Source organism: Plecotus auritus, assembly GCF_963455305.1.
Source record: "Plecotus auritus genome assembly, chromosome: 12".
Classification (NCBI taxonomy): domain Eukaryota; kingdom Metazoa; phylum Chordata; class Mammalia; order Chiroptera; family Vespertilionidae; genus Plecotus; species Plecotus auritus.
The window spans coordinates 33,798,621-33,819,785 of record NC_137778.1 but is presented as its reverse complement, the minus strand read 5'-3'; the positions used below and the strand labels follow the sequence as shown (position 1 = coordinate 33,819,785).

At 44.0% G+C, this 21,165-nt stretch overlaps 1 long non-coding RNA gene across 1 annotated transcript in view; it reads right to left on the bottom strand.

Moving 5' to 3' along the window:
• The window catches only part of LOC308237361, a 132,737-nt gene that overhangs the window by 66,155 nt on the left and 45,417 nt on the right, over nucleotides 1–21,165 (bottom strand). Inside the window, exon 5 of the long non-coding RNA XR_013959417.1 lies at nucleotides 14,915–15,099. This is a non-coding gene — a long non-coding RNA (uncharacterized lncRNA). The remainder of the gene's footprint in view (nucleotides 1–14,914; nucleotides 15,100–21,165) is intronic.

Genomic DNA, 21,165 nt, shown 5'->3' with positions numbered 1-21,165 from the left:
TACATGCCGGGTTGCAGGCTCAATCCCCAGTAGGGGGCGTGCAGGAAGCAGCTGATCAATGATTCTCTCTCATTATTGATGTTTCTATCTTTCTCTCCCTCTCCCTTCCTCTCTGAAATCAATAAATATATATATATATATATATATATATATATATATATATATATATATTTTTTTTTTTTTTTTTTTAAAAAAGGACTTCACCTGTCATTGCTGGAGGAAGGGGGCCACCATCCAAAGTGGTGGCTTCTAGAAGCTGAAAAGGTGAGAAAGGAATTCCTAAAGCCCCTGGAAGGGAACTCAGCCCTGGCTCACCTTGATATTAGTCCCACAATACCTTCGTCAAACTTCTAACCTACAGAACTGTAAGATAATAGATTTGTATTGTTTTAGGCCACTGAGTTTATGACAATTTGTTACAGCAGCAATAATAGAAAACTAATACAGAGCTAGATAAGGTGAACAACCAACCACTTGGTCTTCAAACTCTGCATGATATAAGAAGTATTACTTCCCTAAGCACAATGTAACCTAACAGAATACATTCTTCCCCAGGGCTACTGAAGGCTGGTGTCCACAGTGATTCTCACAAAGTTTATGGAAGTAAGGGTGCTGGAAACCTTATCACCAAGCCCTTTTGATTTCACACGAGTAAAGAGTATGGACTTCAGGGTCTAGCAAATATTGGTTCAGATCCTGGCCTTTACACCCTTATAGATAGGGTTGCTATAAAGAGTGAATAAAAGAAAGTGTGTCGAGTGTCAATCTCAGAGCCTAGGGGCAAGATGGAAATTCAATAAGTCCTGTCCTCTTTTACCCTCTCTGTAATTATTCTCAGATCTCTCCTGTTCTCTCTTTTGAGAATGAAGCCACATAGAACAAAAGTGACAGAGAGGTGTAAAAAGAAAAGTGGATCATCGTGTGCCACCACCTACCAATAGATCCTCTGCCAAACTATTAATATTTTTTGTTAAAATTTCGATAGGTACCACCAAATTACCCTCTTAGTCCCAGTTTACACTTTCATCCACATTGTTTGTGAGACCCTTTCCCCCACCCTCAACATCACTGGACATTACTGTTTTATTTCACAAAGCAGAGAGTCTGATTTGAGGTCACTCCAGGCTCTGATAGTTATGGGTGCTCTGAGCCTGGCATGAATCTTTTGGTTGTGAACACTACTCTGGCTGTCTAGAGACTCCTGGTAAGGCCTTCTTGGGTTCTTCTCCTTCTATTTCCAAAGCTTGTGTTCACTGGGCTTATAAAAATTTGATACTAACCAGTCCATTGTACAATTTTCCTAGTGTCTTCCCCTCCTTATTTCATTTAATCCTCACAAAGTTTCTATTAGGTATGTAGGGAGAGAATATATATTTGAGGGACTCAGACCAGTTAACAACTTTCTTAGGTCCACATAGTTAATGAAGGAAAGACTAGGGCTTAAATACAAGTCTCCTAAGTTCAAACCCCATGTTCCAGCCCCCAGTCCCTCTCTGCCTCTCTAGATCAGAGAGCCATCACAGAGCAGTATCTTTGACCAACACCTTCTACTCTTTTTGGATGTTTCTCTAGAGAAACTTATGTTTGTTGGTTGTTTGGATTGGAGATGCTATAATTTATGACTTAGGAGTATCAATTTTGCTCAAAGAAATGTTTTTGTAATTTGAATATTCTGGTATGTGGCCCACGGTGACCCAGGGTGACATCTCCAGGAGAAGGTAACTGGCAGGGTGCCACAAGGCCTCCTGGTGACCTTATCTAGTAAGTGAGAGTGCTAGAATTGGAACCAGATTCGTCTGACTCAGAAGCTGAAGCATTTTTACATTTACTCTATGCACCTCCTCATAGAGCGCAAGATGCTCAGGGCAAAAGATCAATGCATTCTTTCGTTATAGGCAAATTACATGGAAGCCAAATTCTCAGAAGGTTGCATGCTGAGTGTGGAATAAGACAGAACAAGGAGAGTTCAGGGTCTTAAGAAGCTAATTTCAGCTCAAGTAGCTGAAGGCAAGCTTACCCACTAGGGGGTCACACACTCAAACACCAACAGAGGCTCAAAAAAGCTTAACACAGAGGAATAAAGCAGGTCAGGGAGCAGGTGATGATAGGGAAGAGTGGGGACTGCGGCAAACTGGAGAATGCACCTTTCTAAAGGGAGCAGCTACTACTTTATAGCTCCACCCCATTGTTGCTTGTGTGGTTAATTCAGGTCTTCCCAATTTTTCAATAAAAGCTAGACACCTATATTTTTCTATGTGAAATTAGTTGACAACTTTAAAAAATACTATGAGTCAATTCAGTGTGGACCAAACAAAACTTGTCTGTGGGCCTGGCTAGGCCTATCACGTGCCAGCAATGACTCTTCACATTTGGAAAACTTTTACCAAGAGAACCACATTGTTTGAAGCCCTTTAGAAATGGCTTCTTTGGCTCGAAAAGATTTAAGATCAGTGTTCTTCAGAATTTCCTTTTAACCCTCAGGAACAATTGTGCCACGCCGACGCAGCCAAGGGTGACCCTGAGTGGGGGGCTGAAAGGCTTAGAAAAGAAAGACAAGAGAATGAAAGCTGGGTCTCGGTGGGATGCTGCTTCCTGAGAAACAGCACCGACGCCCACAGGCCGTGTCTTTATTTTACAGCAGATGCCACAAGGCAAAATAAGGGCGTGATCAAGATGTTCACAATATTCTCGTGAGTTTCGATCCTACTCAATTACATGCACCTGATCAAGCTTTGTTTACTTGCAGCCTGTATCACTTAGGCATGTGGGGCCACGTGTTTGGACCATAGGTTCAAGCTTACAACTACAGCTGTTGGCTATAGTTGTGCTGGGAGGGCTCTGCCCCTCCAAGCTGGGACTTGCACGTGGCCACGAGAGGACTGTGCCCTCTCATCAGTCCAAGGCTTGGACCTGTCCAAACACTGTAGCCATGCCCCACCAACAACCTCCATTTACAGTCATTCTCCAGATAGAATTGTATCTATTTCCTCTTACTGGATTATACTTACATTTCAGCTATGTCTCCTTGGAAGGGTTTCTGGCTCAACCTTTGGTTGGATTGACACTTATATAGCTAATCCTTTGCGTTATGATTACTGCCGTTATTATTTTTGGAGTTACCATTATTCTTATACTAGATTAGAGGCACGATGCATGAAATTCGTGCAAGAGTAGGCCTTCCTTCCCCTGGCTGCCGGCACCAGCTTCCCTCCTCACCCGGGATTCCCTCCAGCCGCCAGCAGGCACCTGGGACCTGGGCTTCCCTCTCAGCCCTGGCTTTGCCCAGAAGGTCGTCCGAAAGTATGTCCGGTATAATTAGCATATTACGCTTTTATTATTATAGATGGCTAATCACTGCCAGTGAGTGTGAATTTTACTCATTCAGCTCTCAGAGGACAACCCAATTTTCAAGTCCTCCAGGGGGGTCCTTCATTGTTGCCATATTGTAGGGACAAAAGAACTTTTTTTTCAGATATTAAAAATTGTTTTAAATACATAAATATAACCTCATTGGCTTGCAGGTTTGTTTTTTTTTTTTTTTAGTGAGTGATTATTCCCCTAAAAACATTTGGGTGAGTTACAGTTTATAGGAGAGGAAGGAAGAAATAGGGACACTCTTCTAGGTACCGAAATGAGCAAGGGAAATTGGATTTTAATTCAAAATGAAGACTGAACTTTCCTTCCAGATCTCAGTAATGCTGGAAATGATCCTCCTCCCCTCTTCATGGCCACAGCCGCCTCAGGACCTGTGTAAACATCACTGGAAAGGGGAGGCGGAGAGAAAGCTCCCAGAAATGGAAGGCTGCTCTGCCCTTTAGGCACAGCACGCCAATCCGAATACAACACTAATGCATTAAGCCCATTTCCAGAAGAAATGAACTTGTGGATTTACTAGCTTTGGGGCATGGGGACTCACCAGCATCTTCAAATAATCATGTCCATAATGAACTAACAGTTAACAACAGTTAGTCTTTCATAAAAGAACTATTAACAAGCCACTAATTCAAGATTTACTAATCAGACTTCCCTACTAGATATTACCTTGCCTTTAGTGTTGAGACACGACATGTGTGGTGACACATTACAAAATAAATGGCATTTAATTAGCCAGAATCTTAATAGGAATCTAAAATAACCAGATCTCATCTCCCATCCCCACAGTCTCACACAATGATAATGATAGCAGCCCCAAAGCCTGACATCTGATATGTTTCTGAATTTATCTGAATCACCATAATGATTTATTTATGCTCTTGTAAAATGTGTAGCCATTGTTTTTATGGTGAACCAATTCTTTGAGAATTGGTCATCTGAAATTTGAGGCAGCCTTAGCAAAAAAAAATCCTCTGTATTTGTTTCTTGATATTTCACCAAATTACCCAAAACTGTCAGAGGATTTCAACTCCTTAATCTTGGATGGTGAAGAGCATAGTTTTATTATTGCTGTTGTCATGTTTTCAATATTCACCTGAGGACATGTTTATTAATGAGAGAGAGATAGAGAGAGAGAGAGAGAGAGAGAGAGAGAGAGAGAGAGAGAGGGAGAGAGAGAGAAAGAGAGAGGTGAGGGAGATTTGGGAGAGAAAGAGAGACAGAGATAAGAGACAGACAGACAGACATTGATATGAGAGAGAAACATTGATCAGTGCCTTTCCACAAGAGATCAAACCCAAAACCTAGGGATGTGCCCTGACTAGGACTCAAACCTACAACCTTTCCGAGTATGGACAATGCTCCAACCAGGGCTGTGAAGAGCGTAGTTTAACAGGCAGGGGCTTGAATTCTGTCCTCTGAAACCTATACTCTTGGGCTGGTTCATTAACTCTCTGAGCTCAGTTTCCCTAACTAAAAACGGAGAATAGCAGTGCCTACCTCATGAGGGTATTTGTGTGGGTATTGAATGAGATCATGAATAATGACATGCCATACAGTAACCCTTTAATAAATGGTGACTGCTAATTCTTCTTTAACCTAGTCTCCTGTTTAGAAGGCAATCAATGGCAATTGGACATAAAAATTCATACTGTTCTGAAGGAAACTGCAACCACCACGAAACACTGAGGGACGGATCTAAGGCCCTTTGTCGGAAAAGGCTAAGTGACCAGCACACAAGCTCATTTTAGAAATGGAGAGACTTGTGCCTGGAAATGCATCGCATTCTTGCTCCTCCCTTCTCCCTGGCTACCCACAGTGAGGAGCAGAGCTGGGACCGTGGGAGCCCAAGCGCTGGGCCTTCCTGCCCAACCTGGGAACTCAGGCCCAGGCTTCACAGCCAGCCGGGGGATGGTGGGCACAGTGACCTCCCAGCCTCTGAAACTTGGGCCAGGAATCTGCTGCCACTATCACATGCGATTAGGACACCGACAGCCTCCTGCAGAAGACAAACCCTTTGTCCACCAGCCTCCCTCCGCCGCTGCCTGCGAGCAGGAAGGGAGCAGAGGCCTGGCGCCCCTCTCCTCTCGGTCCAATTTCACACACTGGTTTTCCGGCATTAATAAATTGGTTACATTTGCCCTGCGTTTGGCAGGCGAGGTTTCTAATAACAGTCTGATCCCTTCAGAGGACATGAGTCACTGGCATGTGGGGGCTCTGGTTACCTCCCCCTCCCCGCCCCCCGCCTCTCCACGGCTAAAGGCCCCACACGTTAGCAGGGGTCAGGCGCTCGCCTGGGCCAGGGCAGAGCCTAGGACAAGGGCCATGGCTTCCAGGCACGGTCGCGGAGCTCAAAGATCTCCCTCAGAGGGAGACAGATAGCGCTGGGCCCGGGCGACATGCAGCTTTCCTCAGCTGTCAATCCTACCTGGTTTGCATATAGATTGAGAAAATGTGTGAGATTTTACCACAAGAATGGGTCCAGAGAATTCAAGGGGGGTGGTGGTGGGTGGAGAGGGGATGAGAGAGAAAAAAATGTGGGAGGCAGATGTCTGGAGCTCTGTGCGCCCCACACGGCTTCCTTTGTGGAGCCGGGAGCTCTGGGGACGGGCAGCCTGAGTGAGGACAGTGGATGATGAGCTGCGTTTGTCCGGGGCAGCTGTTCTTCCTGCCATGGAATTAGGTGTCTGAGAGCTCCATGGCAAGGGGCTGAGAAGCAAGCCTGAATCAGGGCCAACCGCACCTTCCGCCTTGGAGGGCCAAGTAGAGGGAGAAAGAAGCAAGCTAATGAGAGCAAGGGCAGGGCCTGGGGTGAATGGAATAAACAGGAGGAAAAGAGGAGACAGCAATGGAAAAGGAAAAAAGAGTATTGAGAAGATATAGAGAGGGAAGAAATTCAATAGAATCCAATGGATATGTTATGCTAACCTCTACTTGTGATAAAATAGTGTTTTTACATAGCAAGGACATAGAGAATCTAGTTCCTGTCCTCTGGGAGCTTAAGGATCAGTTTAAAAACTCAGGCACAGAACTCAATCCTGGAAGAGATCTGAAAGGGGTGATATGGACATCAGTGCCATGAGGCATGAAGAAGAGGGCAGGGGTTATTGTGGAGGGTCTGATAGAGGAGGTGGGTCTTGAGAGTCTTCTAGAAGCGTGGGTAAGATTAGCAGGCGTGTGGGAGGGCATTCCTGAGTAACAGTGATAGTACAGAGAGCAGAGGAGGAGTAGAGGAACAGGGAATCAGTGATGGGAAGACAAATGAGAAGGAAAACAAAGAGAAGCCTAGACAGCCACTCACAGTTGCCTCAGTCACTGCACAAGCCACAGGCTACCTTGGACGTTTTCCTCCAAAGGAATTAAAACTGGAAGCTTCCTGTAGGATCCTGTAAGCGCAGGCCAATTACCAACACAGCAGCCAGCACCAGGCACAGAGGGAAGGGAGGGGAGTGGCTCACGCACACCGAGGAAAAGCAGGACATGCTCCCCTTTCTTGGGGGCGTCAGATGGGCCTCATGCTGTTGTTCCCCCACTCAGGACGCCTGGAGCCACTGACATATCTTAGAGTCTCAGGGTCTCACCTGGTAGATTCCTAAATGCACCCCCCCACCCCCCCCACCCCCCCCGACACACACCCATATCCTTCTCTGTGGCTCTCAGGATTCCCAAGAACAGTGGTCGGCAAACTCATTAGTCAACAGAGCCAAATATCAACAGTACAATGATTGAAATTTCTTTTGAGAGCCAAGTTTTTTCAACTTAAACTTCTTCTAACGCCACTTCTTCAAAATAGACTCACCCAGGCCGTGGTATTTTGTGGAAGAGCCACATTCAAGGGGCCAAAGAGCCACATGTGGCTCGTGAGCTGCAGTTTGCTGACCACTGCCCAAGAAGGAAGGAAGGAAGGAAGGAAGGAAGGAAGGAAGGAAGGAAGGAAGGAAGGAAGGGAGGAAGGAAGGGAGGAAGGAAGGAAGGACTTTTCCTTTTCAGTTTTTCCCAATTTTTTATTTAGAAAAAAATTTTTTTAAATCCTCACAAAGGTTGAAGGAATATCATACTGAACACAAGGCACACTTAAGTTGCCTCACCAATTACTGACATGTGATTCCATATACAGAGATGTGCTGATAAACCAGGCATCTGGGGCAGAGGAGTAGCCCTGGCTTGCAGTATTTGCCAATTTCTGTGGTGTAAAAACTCCCACCATGGCTGATTTCAAGATATTGAAATTAAACCAGTAGTTAAACAAACGGCATGCAAAATTCCTGAATATTTATCTGCTCTCAGGAGCTGTAAGAGCCAGTTCGAGTACACCATATTTTTCTAAACTGTTTTCAATAACTTGCAGATATCATGGCACTGAACCAAATAACTTCAGCATGTGTCTCCCAAGAATAAAGACATTCTCAAACATAATTACAACATTATTATCACACTTAAGAAAAAATTAGCAACACATTTCATAATTATTACCCAATATACTTTTCCCACTAAAAATTTCCCAATTGTTCTCCAAATGTCATTTAAAGCATTTAAAAAAATGAAGAATGCAATGAAGTTTGCATATTGCATATGGTGTTTTCTTTGGTTTAGTTTAAACTAGAATGGTTCCCTGAATTCTCTTTCAGTTGTAGTTTTTTTATGACATCCATTTTTACAAAGAATCCAGGCCAGTTGTCTATATAGAATGTGTTGCATTCTGGATTTATATGGTTGTTTCTCATGGTTAAATTCAAGTTAAGTATTTTTTGGCAAAAATAATCTAAAAGTGTACTTCATAGTAGGTGGGCCTCATATCAAAAGGGTTAAATAATGTCAGATGTTCCACTGTTGGTGATGCTAACACTTAAAGCAGTGGTCACCAAATCTCTCTATTTTAAAAAAAGTGTCTTTCCCCCTTTGTAATTAAATAATTTGTGAGGAGATATACTGATGCTGCGTGAACATCCTGGTCCTCAGGAGCCTTGTGCTCAGTGCTTAGCATCTGTGTTGGTCCGTGCCTGAATCAGTTATTACATTAGGGGCTGAAATGCAGTGATTTTCTAATTCTATCTCTCCTTCTATATTTATTAGGTGGAATTCTTTTCTTTAAGAGTCTCTTTTTTGAGTATAATTATGGACTCATGGATTTTTTCCCCCTAAAAACTTCAATGGATTATAATCCATTACTGTCATTCTCTTTTTGATGTTCAAATTATCCCAAACTTGGCAAGTGGGAACCCCTTCAAGCAGGATCCTGTGTCCTTTTGACATGACCTCATTAATCTTTAAGTATTTCCTTTCTTTCTGGCACACCAAGATTCTCCAGGCTCACTTGTGTTGGACCTGCACCAGAGCCAGAGCAGTCATTTCTTCAATTCAAAGGGCCCTGATTTCTTTAGTGGGAAATGATATTTAGAAATCAAGACCTGGGTGCTGGGTGTGCTCATTGCCGCAGTGATGTTACTACTCCTAGGTCCTGACAGTTGACATGATTAGAGGGAAATTTATAAATAAAATATAACATAAAGTATGTGCGTGTGTATGTGTGTATACATATGTATGTAGTAATTCCTTAACCCCTGTATCCCAGAATGTCATCTTATTGGGAGGTAAGGTCTTTTCAGAGGTATTCAAGTTACCCTGAAATCATTAAGGTGGGCTCTAATCCAATATGACAGGTGTCCTTATAAAAAGGGGAAATTTGGACACAGAGGCACATACAGAGGAAAGATGATATAAAAACAGGGAGAAGATGGTCATTTACTGGCCAAGGAGAGAAACTTGGGACAGATCCTTCTCTCACAGCCCTCAGAAGGCATCTTGGATTTGGACTGAGCTGTGAGATAACACATTTCTGTTATTTAAGCCAGCCAGTCTGTGGTACTTTGTTACAGCAGCCCTAGCAAACTCATACACTACCATAACAAATTACTATCAAGGTGTCAGCAGAATTGCGTAGCTTTCTGGAGTCTCAAGGGGAGAGTCTGTTCTTACTCATCCAGATTATTGATGGTAGTCAGCTCCTTGTGACTGTAGGACTAAGGCTGCCATTTCTCTATTGACTGTCAACTGAGGGCTAATCCCAGCTTCTGAAGGCTACCTGCATGCTTTGGCTCATGGCCCCTTACTCTATCTTCAAAACCAGCAGTGGTAGGCTGACTCCACGTCATGATCTGACTCTCTCCTACCTCTCCTTCCCTTGTTGCCTCTCTCTTACTTACTCTTCTGCCTTTCTCTTTCACTTTTAAGGACCCATGTGATTTCCTTTGGCCCACTCAGATAATCTGGAATGATCTCCCTAAATTCAGGTAACCTTAGTTCTATCTGCACAGTTCCTTTTGCCAGTAATATACGGTAACATATCACAGGTTCCAGGTATGGATGCTTGGAGAAGAGGGGCATTATTCTGCCTACCACATGATGACATAAGTATTTTTAGTTTGCTTTGCTTTGCCCAACAATAGACACAGAATAGTTTCAGAATTCTGTCAGGAGTGGGGCCCGAGAATTTGCATTTTTAACAAGTTCTCAAGTGATGCTGATGCTTTTGGTCTAGATCAAACTTTAGGACCATCTTTCTATATGATAGATTCCTAAAACTAGTAAGTTGGGTTAAAGTTTATGCAAATTTTTCACTTTGATGAATCCCGTATAATTTCTATTTTTTAAAAATATATTTTTATTGATCTCAGAGAGGAACAGAGAGGGAGAGAGAGAAAGAAACATCAACGATGAGAGAGAATCATTGATTCTGCTGCCTCCTGCACGTCTCTCACTGGTGCCCTGACCAGGAATTGAACCATGGCCCCTTAGTTCATAGGTTGACTCTCAACCACTGAGCCAAACCCGCTAGGGCTACTTTTTAAAAATTGTGTTACAAGAATAATATGTATTGCAAAAAATTATGACTTCTAGATAAACAAAAAGAAAATAAAGTCATCCATACACACAGATCACCACATTAACATTTGGTGTATTTTGTAACCTCCCTCCCCCCCAGTAACATACTGTGAACATATTTTTCCATATCGTGTCATTCATTAACTATTCTTTTCCAACATTAGCCTAAATGGCTGCATCATATCAATGGAATGTTTCTGAATGAGAACTGACATTTAAAAAATGTTTGGGGAAGACTAATCTAGCAGCAGGATTTAGAATGGGGGAAGCCTGGAGGCAAGGAGAAGTTAGGAAACCATTGAAATAATACAGGAGAGTGGTGATAATGGGATTATATGGCAAGGAGTGAATACAGGAAACACTGGGAAAGAAAGACTCAACAATCTTGCTAGCATACGTAATAGAGGGTGAGAAATGGTTCAAAGCTAAATCCAGTGGGAGTGCCCTAGGTTTCAGGATCATACACTTGGGAGATGTCTAGGAAGAGACAGATCATCTTTCTTATCTTTGATCCATCAATCTATCTGGGTGTAAAGGGTTAGGGATGGAAATTAACTTTCTAGAGGGAGAGCTTCTTTCAGCAGACTTTAAATCTCAGAGCCCAGGCTTGACACCCATTTCAATGTAGGGATTAATTATTTCAGAGACTCAGTGGTGAGATAGAAAGACCACAGGCTTGAGCATTAAAAAGATGGCATTGCACATCACTGATTGGCCAATTATTGTAAACTTCAGCAAGCCTCGTAACCTCCTTGAGCCTTCTGGTCCATAAAATGAGAGTGATAATATAAACTTCATAGAGTTGTTTGTGAGAATTAAATGAAATGATGTACATAAGATGCTGGTCCATAGGCAGCAGGTATTTAAGAAGTGGCGATTTCTTTTATCATTGTAAGAATCTATCTATACTAGTATATATAAAAGGCTAAGTGTTCGTCCGCCCGACTGGTAGCTATGACACACACTAACCACCAGGGGGCAGATGCTCAATGCAGTAGCTGCCATGATGCGCACTGGCCATTTAAAAATAAACGGCACCATGGACCTGGCGCCAACAAACCAACACTTGGCTTCCCCCTGCCACCACCCTGAGCGACACCCCACCAAATTGCTATGGCTAACCTAGGCATGTCTGTTTGGCAATGAAATGAAACTCATCAATGAAAAGTTAATTTCTGAAACAGCCCCTTTTGTGAGTAGCTGTCTGCACAGGGGCTTATCTCCTGAGCAGAGACTCCGGGGATGTGCTGTGGGGAGGCTGGAGAGATTCTATGTGTGCTGGATACCTCCAGAGGTTGTCTAAGCACACTGCAGAGAAGTACACAGCAGAAGCAATGAGCACCTTAAATCAATACCGACAGACTGGGTTCTTTTTCTTCTTTCCTTCCCCTTTCACTGGCCCAATATTTCTCTATAGTTTCAGAACACAGGCACTGATTATAATAAGTCTACAGTCAAATTAGCCTCTCTCAGTTGTAGTCTTTCCTTCTCTAGAGTGGAGATTACTGCCCAGCGTAGATCTGAGGAGCAAATGGGGTACTGCCTTTGAAAGTGCCTACCATGATATCCAAGAGGAGTGGACACCACCTACTGCTGAGTTTCTTTTGGGAACCTCTCTAAGACTGTCTCATACCAGGCCAGCAGCAAGTAAACCATGCCAGAAAATGGAGTCGTTTCAAATGCCTGGAAACCATAGTGTATGATTCACAGAGACATCTAAAGAGCCATCACTCCCGGCCCCCAACTTTCCACAGCCAACAGCTCTCTGACACAGCAAACAACACAAAATACCCATCCTCCTAACTTAACTACTTTCTCTTGAGGTTGGAGGAAGAGAAAACTTTGACCCAATTACCCACTTCCCATTTGCTTTAGACAACATGAAGTGCATTCCTACATGGCAGTCAACAAATGCTTCTCCAGAGAACATGGTGGGACCTGTGGGTCTGTCAGAGAAAGTGGGCCAACATTTATTTGCTCAGTATCTAGTACCGTAAGGCAAGCCCTGTTATGTGCACTTGTTTAATCTGATTTCACAACAAGCTCATGAGATGGGTATTACCCTCATTTATCAGATGAGGAAACAAAGACTCAGAAAGATTAAGGCAATGTACAGCACAGTTGGTAGTAGCTACCTCTCCCCTATCCACCTTTCTTTTCATTTAGTTTCCCAACATATGTTCCTGTTATCTTGGGTGCTTTACAGACCAACAAACTTCCAGCCCTCACAAAAGGAGAAGCAGTAGCATAGACCATATTTCCATTTTTGGATCAGTGTGCTCAGTTTCATTGGACCCTAGACACATTAAATTCAGTGACAATAGTATTAAACTTTACTGTCAATCTATGTACAGTAAACAGTAAAGGTGAAGAATTATATTTTTTAAGTTAAAGCCTGTTTACTCATTTGTTGAAAACAAATTTTCATACAGTGTGAACCCGTTCCTGATTTCCTTTAAACAAGACGATTACGTTTTCAAAGTGAAACGAATGGAAATGTGCTGTTTTCTGTTTCCCGTTTCCCTGCTCCTTCTCTTCCACCCAGTGTGTGTATATTACGGGTTTCTTCCTCCCAGAGATGCTCACAGCTGTTTCCCTTTCTCTCTCTCGAGCTCTCTAGGGCAGCCTTCATTCTTCCACCCCAGCACACCTCCAGCCCCATGGAAACTCCCCCACGGTATGATTGCTTCCACACTTTTATATGCTTTAAACAGAATACAGCTGAGAACTGCTTATTGATCCTGAGTGGGGAATCCTCCCTTACAAAGCAATTTGCTGTTGATGGAGGAATGTGGAGGCATCCTTCTCTACTTCCTGCTCCCTACCTCCATGCCCACCCGCATTTTGACACCCTCCAAACCAGGCCCAACTGCCCTACTGCCTCCTTTCCTAAGTATTTCTGATGAAGCTGACTTTTCTGTTTCTCAGACACTGATTACTTGAAATGCCGAATCACTCCATTTTAATTAATCTTTATCTAGTTTAGAGATTTTATTTTGAAACCGAAATACGGAAAAGAGTCAGTTGCTCCCCAACTGAAGTCCCAAGAAACATGGATGCCACCTGTTCATCAAAGGCTCATACCTTCTTCTACCCACAAAGCCACTCAGGGTTACTATTCCATTATAAGCACTTCCCACCACGAGTTAATAATAATGGAGATAGTAATAAGACCTATCTATGGGGTTATTGTGAGGAATAAATGAAATAAACATCTAAAGGACCTGATAAATATTAGGCATTATAACAGCAAACCTTCTGCTTGGCCTGAATGCTTCAAAAAGACATTTCCACTAGGTCAGTAATGTCCCACTCACTGATTAATATGAAATTATGGTGTTTCATTTTTAAAACTGTCTTTTCAAAATGGGCTCACACATCAGTTGGCTATAAATAGTCCCAAATGGTACAAAGCCTGCAAGACCATTCACAGATAGGCAGGTTCTGTATGAGCAGGCTTACTTGTAACCAGTTCACCTGCGTCTGCCACTTCCTCTGAGGAGGCTTTCTCCCCGTGTCCGCAGCCTGTGTTGGGCAGATTTGTAAAGCTAGGCTCCAGAGCACCCTTGCTTTCCCTTCGGAAACACCTAACATAACACATCATTTTGAAATTTGCCATTTGCATCTTTCATGAGACATAATGCTGTAAGATCAGGGATTGTGCCTTATCCATGTCTGAAGCCCCAGGGCCCAGTGCAGTGTCTGGCATATTCTCAATGAATATGTATTGAATGAAAAAAAGAATGAATAGATATTTAATAGATCTAGAGGTGGGAAGATGTCTGATCCTGTATTTGGAAGATCAGACATGATTAAAGGAAGAAAATAATTAGGAATAATCCGTGGGGCTCATTTTTCTCACCAAAGAGCAGGTATGCTTTCCTTTATTTAGGACATTTCCAGATTAATACCTGGATTGTGGTATTTTTGCGATTGGAAATAACTCTGCCAATCATTCACAAACAGCTACCTTCCGTTCTCTTCACCCCAGCTCCTGCCTTTCCTTCCCAGGGTTTCCCATTAGTTCTCTACAGGAGGTTTTCAACCACGGAAGCTCTATATTCCAAAAGGGAAAGGGAAAGGTGACTAGAACAGGACTAAACAGGAAGAGTCAATTATCTACAACCAGAGTTACTAGACACTCCCACTGGTTTCCATTCTCCTTCCTTAACTCATAACATTTCTATTGGAGCATTGATTATAGTTGAAATATAGTAATTAATATTTGCATAGCACTTCTCAGCATTTCTACAATGCATTTATCAAAATATTTAATTTAATCATCAGGACAATCCTATTGGATAAATTCTCATTCTTTCTATTGTACAAATTAGCAAATTGAGCTCAGTGCAGTTAAGTGACTTGCCTAAAATCACACAGCCTGTAAGTCCTGGACTAGGGAAGAACAGAACCAAGCCGAGCTCTGACACTCTACTGTTTTGCTTGGCTTCGCGTTACAATGCCTACCCCGTGTTACTTGCTGTGCCTACATCAGAGCATTATAAATGAGGTCAGAGTCCTTTTCTTATTCATCATTGTATTCTTGGCAGCACTTACCATGCTTTGCTACTAGTCAATACACAATGAAATTCAAGAAACTAAAAGTCTTTAAAGGTCTGATATAATTACATGACGCAAATTGTAAAGTGTGAAGCCTTACCTTGTATACTGTGCCCACATAAACAGCACCCAGTGGAGCCAATTCCAAGTGTGGAATGCAAAGTCCAGGGCAGAAAGGTGGGCAGCTTGCAGCTCACCATCCCAAATCCCCAACCACGCTGGGAAGGAAGCGCTGCTTGACCAGGCACCGGTTTCAAATATTTACTCCCAGGTGACTTAAGGTACCTAAGAACAGGTGATAATAATAATTAAAAGCAAAACCAAACAAAGCACCTGTGAGCTGGGCCCTGCCATCATCGTGCACTGGAATCACCCTGCTGTAACTTAGGAGAGGCTGCGATGGAGGCGTCTGTGCAAAGCAGGACTGTCTGTGCCCTGGTTCCCTGGCCTGTAAAGGGAATGCTACTTGTACCTACTTTGTCAGGCTGATGTGAGGATTAAATGAATTAATACATCAAATGAGCTTAAAACAGGGCCTGGCACGTGGAGTGTGTACTTATCATCGGTGTTATTGCGGCTACCACTGCTGTTAAAGCTAGAGCAACACAGATATTTCAGGAGATAAAAACAAAAAGTTGGCCAACCTCAACCAAATTCTAGCTAGACCAAGCCACTTTGTTTTACTAACCTAGATGTAATGGCCACACCTGAACACTCAATGAAATAATTTGGTTAACTCAACTTTGCCCTTGAGTGGAACTGAAGCCTCAGAAGTCCTTTGATATCTTTCTAAATCTCCAGTGGGTCTTCTGGATAAAGTGAAAGATTAAAAATGAAAACACCCCCTTTTCTTTTCTGTCACCCTACTCTGTCTTCCATCTGCTGGAGACCACTTCTCCAGGCCTATGAGCACTCTGCCTCTCTGATCTGTCACTCTCCTCCTTCCCCTGCCAGTGTCTCCTATTTGTCCTTGGGTCTTTTATGCCTTTCCCTGTGACCATGAACCTCATTTATCACTCATTTCTCTGAATCCCTATGGCACTCACCATCTGGCTTACATGGGTCCTTGCAATTTCCTGTATGTTAATCTTATTTCTCAGAGAGCAATGAACTCTGCAAAAGCAGACCAGACACCTGGCCCGCCAAGTTAAACTGTGCTCTGAACTCCTGCTGCCCGCTACATACGAAGGTACACAATTTCTCTGTCCTTTCAGGGAAAATTTTCAGTGCGTGTGATGGGTTGAGAAAATCTAGTCATGTATTACAAAAGACCTTCAAAAACGTAGACTAACATATGCCAGAATAACACAAACCAGACATTTATTTTAAAAAAAAATTTTCCTGGGTGCAATTTTTTTACATTTTAAAAAATTGATTTGAGAGAGAGGGAGGGAGAGAGAGAGAGATTTGTTGTTCCACTTATTTATGCACTTATTGGTTGCTTCGTGTATGTGCCCAGACTGGGGATCAAACCTGAAACCTTTGTGTATCAGGATGATGCTCTAACCAACTGAGTATCCAGCCAGGGCCTTGGTGCTAATTTTAAACTCTCTTCTGTTTTCATAGAAGGTGCTGCTCCCTTGACATACAGGTTGGGGCAAAAGTAGGTTTATAGTTGTGAGTATGTGAAACACCGAATTTATCTTGTATTAATATGTATTAGTTATTGTATTATTTCCCCTATGAATAACTACTTTTGCACCACCCTGTATATCTCGAAGAGTTTTTCCTTCCCAGGTACTTGCAGGGTGCAGCCCTATCCAGTTTTGACGATAGTCTGACAAAGACCAATGTTTTTTCCAGGGATTCACACCATTATTTGCTTCTGCCTTTATTCCCTATTGAATACTGCCTTCATGGGCTGGCAGGCACTCTGCCTGAGTCTCAGCCCACTGAGCCATCCAGCCTGACTGTCCATTCCAGACTCCCATGGCAATATTCCATTATAAGCATTTCCCACCAGGAGTTAACCCTGATTTCAGCCTTAATCTTCAACAAACTTAAGCTTGTCTCCTAAGAGCACTGAAAGTTGAAGCCTTTTGGCTGGAAGTTCCCTGCTGCCCTAACCCAAAACCATAAAGTCGTGCCAGGCCTGACTCTACGTTACTATCCTCTATTGATTGCTGCCATATTGATTCATTATATGTTGGACCTTCTTGGATAGTAATGGCTTCAAGCAAGTCCGAATTCACTGGCCCCCTTGAGCCCTAGACATTGGTCATCTTTCTAGAAATGAGCTCCTGAGTCAGAGCTCCTCCAGCTTCCCACCCTGTGCCTCCAGCCCCTGTAACAGAATCCCTGCTCAGCCTGGTGCCATTTCCTCTGAGACTGTACTTTCTAGAGTTTTCCTTCATGGGAACTAGAGTTCAAAAATAAATCTAAGGATGAAAGACCACACCGGTCCTTGCCATGTTACCTAGAGGCTCCCGCCTTAACATGACGCCAAGTTTACAGTCCTTTAACCGAGGTCCAGGAGCTGCCACTGGCTCATCAAAACAGGGCAACCTGGTACTATTCTCCCGCCCTCATTCCCCTGATGCTGTCATTTCCAACTAAGAGGGTTTTTATTCGGTGTGCCTGTTTGCCAAAACCTATATAAATCAGAATGTGCACTTTGCAAGACTTAGGTTTGATTAATCTTAAAAAATTTAGAAGCTGCATGAGTGGGGTTTGAGATTAAGTGTGCAAAGATGTTAGGATCAGCCTTCCCACCAGCCTTCAGATTGAGATGGATGAGGAGCAATACCAGGTTTGAGCTGCCCATAATTGAAAAAGTGTGTGCCCAAAATATCATATTTATCCCGCATTTCTCTGAGAGCCATAACTCTAAGGCCTTTCATTAGAACCTCGATAAAGTAAAAATGTCTTCAACTGTAAGGGTCCCAGACCCCCTGGGCATTCATGAATTGCTTAGAGAACAGGGTTAGGAATGCTGAGAATAAAAGGTATTGGGGAGGAAGAGAAGGGTGAATTCCCTAAAGGCAAATGGGCCCTAGGTTTCCCTGAGAAAGCAGCACAACCTGGAGAAGAGTAGCATTTGTGAGCGAGTGACCGGTGGGAGTGTCAGTGTAAACCACCAGAATCCCATTGGCTAAGCCGGGGGTGGGGAGTAAGTGGGGGTTGTGCCCGTAGTAGTCACATGGTCCTCCCAGGGGCATTGCGGGTGCAGAACTGTCAGGTGCCCAGCTCTGGGTCGGCACTCACACTCTGTGCTATGTAAGTGGACATGGTTCCTGAGGTTGTGCATCTTGGTGGCTGAGCAGTGGAAGCCACTGAAGACTTAAATGTGAGCCCCAGGGGCAGGGTCACAGGTCTTCTGGCCCTTTCTCAGCCCTGAATCTGTGCCAGTGGTGTCGAAGCTGAGGGACGGCACTCTCGTGAGAATTCAGCAAACTCCGAGCACGTGTCCTGTGAAGTTGTGTGCATGGTATTGTGGGGGACGCAAATATGCCTGAGAAACACTTAGCGATCTGAAGAAGCATGTGGGGATGGGCTGAAGTCTCTTACCTGGCCATGGCTCATGCCTGACCATGATTTTAATGTGCTGACACCTGGGCTGCTGTTCGCTCCTGACCACCCAGCCCCATCCTTGTCCATTTCACCCACCCCTGTTTGCTTAAGTCTGCTTGTTTTAAATGATATAATCCAGACCCTAAAATATAAACAACTTTAGATTAGACGCTGGACTTCGAATCTCTCCAGAAAATTCACTTTGTTCTCTGCTCCCTTTGGAATACTCAGATGTTGACACTGAAAAGTTCTACTAGTGTTTTGTGTGAGTGTGTGTATGCATTCACACCCATCACCCGCACACAAAGGATTCACAGAGGACATTTGTAGTGAAGCTCAGGCCCAGGGCTATAAAATAAACTTTCAATGTGAATCATAAATTAAACTTAAATATTAAAAAGTTGGCAAGCAGCTTAGCACGAGATTTTATTTGCATTGCAGGTCTGTGAATAAGGGTCAGGCATAGTAACTAAATGGGCTGATTCTCCTTGTTTACTTTTTGAAGGTATAACACAGGGGCTAAAGAAACAGTATTCACTGGCACAGTATTTTGACTACTTGTTGGAGCTAGTGGAGTTGGTAACACAAAGAACTAAGGGGCAAATTCATAGACATGTGACCTGGTGTGAGGCTCCCTGGAGGGCAGTTCAGAGCTATCAGCACATCAACACTGCCTGGACCTGTCCAGAGAGAGGGGGCACCCCAGGCTGTCCTGAGGTCCTATGTGAAGAGGTCTGGGATGATTTACTTTAATCCTCACTGAGGATCTGTTTTTATTGATTTTAGAGAGAGAGAAAGGGAGAGAGAGAAACATAGATGTGAGAAACATTGGTCAGTTGCCTGCCGTATGCACCCCAAATGGGGATTGAACCCACAACCTGGGTATACACCCTGACCAGAAATCAAACTCATAACTCTTTGATGCATGGAAGGACACTCCAACCAACTGAGCCAGGGCTCTGGGGGTGATTCTGACAGAGGTGGCCAGGGGACTGTATGGAGAAACTCACGTGCTCAGAGAAAACTGCTGACCAATTGTGCATCTACATGAAGGGCACACAGGAGAGAGTTCATTGGACTGTTCTTGCAAGTTATTAAGAGGTTAAATTTGTATAAGATACAAAGTTAAATAAAACAAAAGACCCATCCTCTCACACTATGCCAAATTCCCTCAAACACAAAAGCAACAGGACAAAGGGAGGGGTGTGGAATTCTCCCCCAGCCCTCACTTCTTGGCTCAGGCTGGGTCTATGTGTGCCTTGAAATTCTTCGACACTTGTTGAAAAGCCACATAGGGGATGCTTAGTCAGAAGTCTGGCCACTTCAGATCAGGCTGGATGACAGACTGACAGCACATACGAAGGGATCCTTTTGTCCGGGACCCTCTGGAGGACAGAAAAACGGCCTGCCAGACCCACAGGTGTGGATGCATCTCCCCCAGTGGGTGAGGAGCCGCAGTCAGAAATTCTTCTCCTAGGGGCTAAGCACCCAACATATGCGACTGATTAGAGCTAATATCTCATTTCTAATTCCATTGATTCCTCGGAAAGAGCAAGTCCCAGAGACCACGGCTATTCTTAGCAACTGCAGCTCCTCCCCCACCGCTCGCTCACTGACGCGGAGAGGGAGAAGGTGGCCAGCAGGGACTGTCAGACGTTGGCAGCGAGGACTCGGCCCCCTCTAACTGTCAGTGGGGCACAGTGTCCAAAGCACACGCCTGCGGTCAGAGCAATACAAACCCACACATGGGTCTCTCCCGCCTCACGTCTTCCCCATTTCCAAGCCACAGCTGTGGCAGAGCCACCATTAATAATGAGAAGGCTCCTCTCTGGGCCCAAGAACTCTGACTTCCAAAACGCGTTCCTTCTCCTTAGCCCTTTAATCTTCCTGTGGTTTGGTAGGAAAGCTGCTCCATGGCCTTCCTTTCTGTTACCACAGGAAATAAAGAAAAGGCCTGGGTCTCATCCATCCAAGTAAAGGATCCTAGTCCTCAGAGGGGATTTTTCAACGCAGACATAGTGATATCCCAGGAGGCCCCTCAGCACAGAACTGAGAAAGGAGGGCCTTGCTCAGCCAGCTTGCTGAGCCCGTGGGGTTCCACCTGATGCCTCGCTGGTTTTCCCTGGGGTGGACTCAGGGAGCGTTTGTTAAGCTGAGCTGAATTAATCACAGGGAATCTCCCCGAGCACGCTCCAGGTGTAGCCTGCCCTTGTCTGTAAGAGGCCCTGTGGTTTCACAGATATTGCCTCAGACCCAGAACAAATGGCTGATGTCTGTTTCCAGCACTGCCACTAAGGGGCTGTGTCACCTCAGGTAGGTCTACTGACTTCTCTGAGTCTCATTTTCTGCATGGGTGAGAACAAGAACCTTGATCCCAAATTATTCAATGTTTTCTATGCTCTAAGGAGGTACAAATAAAGATCTGGGTCAATGCTGGTTTTCAGTGTGAAATTTCCACCAACTTGCCAAAGGCCCCTGTTCTTCTGGCTTTGAAAACAGACCAAGCTGAGTGTGACCTCATGGTTCATATTTAAAAAAAAAATGGTTTTATTGATTTTAGAGAGAAAGGAAGGGAGAGGGAGAGAGAGAGAAAGACATCGATGAGAGAAAATCAATCAGGTGCCTTCTCCATGCCCTCTCTCCCCACCCCCTACACTTCCACTGGGAATGGAGCCTGCAATCCGGGCATGTACCCTGATTGGGAATCGAACCAGTGACCTCTTGGTTCATAGGTCAATGTTCAACCACTGAGACACACCAGCCAGGCAGTCATATTTATACAGCAAAAATCAGAGACCCCAAAGCTAGTGCTGGGGGTAAAATGATGATAAATGGAAACTA